The sequence below is a fragment of the Coregonus clupeaformis genome, unplaced genomic scaffold (assembly GCF_020615455.1).
Source record: "Coregonus clupeaformis isolate EN_2021a unplaced genomic scaffold, ASM2061545v1 scaf1330, whole genome shotgun sequence".
Taxonomy (NCBI): domain Eukaryota; kingdom Metazoa; phylum Chordata; class Actinopteri; order Salmoniformes; family Salmonidae; genus Coregonus; species Coregonus clupeaformis.
In genome coordinates, this window is record NW_025534784.1 from 141,726 (window position 1) to 145,320 (window position 3,595).

The 3,595-nt window shown below is 50.0% G+C and overlaps 1 pseudogene; it reads right to left on the minus strand.

Moving 5' to 3' along the window:
• Positions 1 to 950: 950 nt before the first annotated feature.
• Positions 951 to 2,910, minus strand: LOC123486842 (annotated as a pseudogene).
• Positions 2,911 to 3,595: the final 685 nt, after the last annotated feature.

The window sequence follows — 3,595 nt, forward strand, 5'->3', positions numbered from 1 at the left end:
CCCAACCACCCATACATCCGGCTATTCCCCAGTCCAATTCTGATTTTCACAGCCAATCTCCCAAATCCCACCTCGAACATATCTAATACCTCTTCACATCACCAAGTCCACTCCAAATATTCCAAGAGTCCATCATCCATCCAACCAAAAGTCCAACTACCAAGTGTCCCAGGCAGACTTCTTAACATTTTTCCAGTCCAACTAGCAAAGTGTCCCAGGCAGACTTCTTAACATTTCAGTCCCAACTGCCACGTCTTTCTTTCCCAGGATCCCTTTCCCTCGGATTCCAGGTCAGGCCAGTGAACCACTATCCTTCCCTTGTTTTGACGAGCTAAAGTCTTAGAGGGATTGTTGATGTCGGACATTTCTCCAGTTCAAATAATGATTTAGAAGCCATTTTGAATCCATTTTGAATGATGCGTTGGGGAAAGGGGATTCTCCATTTTTGCATGATGACAGTTAGAGGCGGTTGGGGGTATATTGTCTGTATCTTTCAAGACGGGAGGGGAGGCCGGTATACATAGGATATCGTGCATTGTGTTGTGGTGTCCCTAGTGTACTTTATCTATGGCCTGCGCAAGATTAGTTGGGACCTCACGGTGTAATGTGGCTGAGGTGTTGGACTGGTGCTGACAGATGCAGGGTTGCGGGGTTCGAGTCGTGTTCAGGGCGGCCCCCAATCTTTTCATACAGTGGGACTGTTGGCGGGTTGGGACCCTGGTCAGGTCAACAGGGGAAGAGAGGGGAGGATACTGAGAGAGGTATAGACCCAACTTAGTGGTCTGAGGTCTATTCACGCTCTTCTCTTTCCCTCTCTTCTCTCCCTCTCCCATTCCCTCTCTTCTGTGTATCTTCCTCCTGTCTTCTTCCTTGCTGACCTCCCTTCCTTCGCTTACCTCCCTCTCTCTTCCTCTGCACTCCATCCCTCTCTCCTCTCCTCCTCTCCTCCTCTACCACTTGGCCTTCCCATTTTCCCTTCCAGTCTCTCGAAGCTCTGGACTGTTTTCCGGAGGGAGATTTACGTCGATGTTGAGACTCATGTTTCTCTTCTTGTCCAGGTTGAGTAGCTCCTGGAATAACTCAGTCCACGTTGATGTTGTGGTCTTTGACGTCTCCATGAGCGCACACTTCCACGTGGTCGCCTGGGAGACCACACAATGAGGATTATTATTATTGTTATTAACAGGAGTTAGTAGAATGTCCTTATAAGAAATTCGCTTTAAGAATCTGACCCAACAATACAGACCTGGAGTAAAAATATACATATCAAATACCTTGAGGTGAGCTTTAGTTAACTTGGTGTTTGCACTTTTGACCCTCTTCCAAACTGAATCAATATTTTCAAGTTGTTTCACATTATGTGGGCCTATTTGAACCCAGGTCAGAAAAAATACAAAATTGTAACATTTCAGACCTGTGCTTCTCCATCTTTAGTCTCCACCCTCTCTGGGTCTCATCACTCTTTTGCCCACCAGCATGATGGGATGGCCTCTATGTTCCCCTTTGTGGCTATCACCTGGACAACAGAAGAAGAGATTAGAACACACACACTCACTCATCACTCACTCACTCACACTCTACACACACCTACCTGTTGGTAGATAGGTTTTGAGTTCCTCCAGTGACTGTTTGCTGGTTACAGAGTGAATACCAGTATGAGAGGCATGTCCTTTAGATATGGACAGCCTCTGCATGGCAGGGAACTGGTGACTGCCTAGTTGTATCAGTTATCTGGGCGTACATTTATCACAGCTGATCACCTGTGGTACACACAAAACATACACACATAACTAGTATGATTAGGATATTGTGGTCATTCATTGTTAAACATTACTTTTACTCAATGCTCTTTTGAGTCACTAAGTTGTATCATTTGACTTGGTGTATCTGATCCATTGGACACACTATGGTAGTATGTCTATGCATCAAGATCTAAAGCAGTTGGCCTACTGCCTATCTGATCACCTGCCAATGAGTACTTCCTCTCTCCCTCCACGTTTCTCTACCTCTCCCCCTTCATCTCTCTACCTCTCCCCCTGTCATCTCTCTACCTCTCCCCGTCATCCTCTCTACCTCTCCCCGTCACTCTCTACCTCTCTCCACGTCATCCTCTCCCTACCCTCCCCTGCATCATCTCTCTGCCTCATCCTCCCTCTGTCTCTCTACCTCCTCCCCTGTCTCTCTACCTCTCCCCCCTCATCTCTCTACCTCTCCCCCACTCTGGCTCCTCTACCTTCCCTCCTCTCCATCTCTCTGCCTTTCCCCCACTCTCTCTACCTCTCCCCTCACATCTCTCTGCACCCCTCCCCCCCATCATCTACCACCCCTCTCCCCCCTCTATCTCTCTACCTCTCCCCCCTCATCTCTCTACCTTCCCCCCTCATCTCTCTACCTTCCCCCTCATCTCTCTACCTCTCCCCCCCATCTCTCTCCCCACTCATCTCTCTCCCCCCTCATCTCTCTCTACTACCCCTCCATCTCTCTACATCTTCCCCCTCGTCTCTCTACCTCCCCCCATCTCTCTACCTCCCCCCACTCTCTACCTCTCCCCCTCCCATCTCCTCTCCCCCTCATCCTCTCTACCTCCCCCCATCTCTCTACCTCCCCCCTGTCTCTCTACCTCTCCCCCCTCACCTCCTACTGGATTTTGTCTGAAATGGAACCCTATTCCCTAAAGTGCACATATTTCAGGCCTTGGTCAAAGTAGTGCACTAAACAGGATTGGGTGCCATTCATTGCGCAACCCTGTCTTCCTTCCTCTCCTCTCCCACCCCAGCTCACCTGCCGTAAATAGGTGTCCTCCACAGTGGGAATATAGAGTGTCCCAGAAGGTGCACTAGCTGTGGGCGTGGGACCAGGGAGCTCTTCCCCCCTACCCCTTGCGCTCCAACACCACCACCCTGTAGTCATTACTCTGCTCAGGCATGCTGCCCCCTACTGCCTGGACACTGCTTATTAAACCTAGAGAGAAGCGAGAGAGAGAGGCGTGAGAGAGAGAATTATTTTGTGGAGGTCTTAAAACATTACAGGTTAGAGGTAAAAGGTGAATAAAAGAGAAGGATAGGATCTAACACTGAGAATAGACAGTGATTCTGGTTTGGACCCCAGGTAGGGGCAGCCCACATCATACTGACCCCCAGGTAGAGGCAGCCACATGTACTGACCCCAGAGTAGAGCCAGGCACATGTACTGACCCCAGGTAGAGACAGTCACATGTACTGACCCCAGGTAGAGACAGCCACATCGTACTGACCCCAGGTAGAGAGCAGCCACGTATACTGACCCCAGGTAGAGACAATACCACATGTACTGACCCCAGGTAGAGACAGCCACATCGTACTCGCCCAGGTAGAGACAGTCACATATACTGACCCAAGGTGAGAGACAGTCTCGTACTGACCCCAGGCTAAGACAAGTCACATATACCTGACCCCAGGTAGAGACAGTCATCATGTACTGACCCCAGGTGAGACACAGCCACATCCTTACTGACCCCAGGTAGAGACGGTCCCATGTACTGACCCCAGGTAGACACAGCCACATGCCTTTGACCCCGGGTAGGGGGAACAGCCACATGTACTGACCCCTGGTAGAC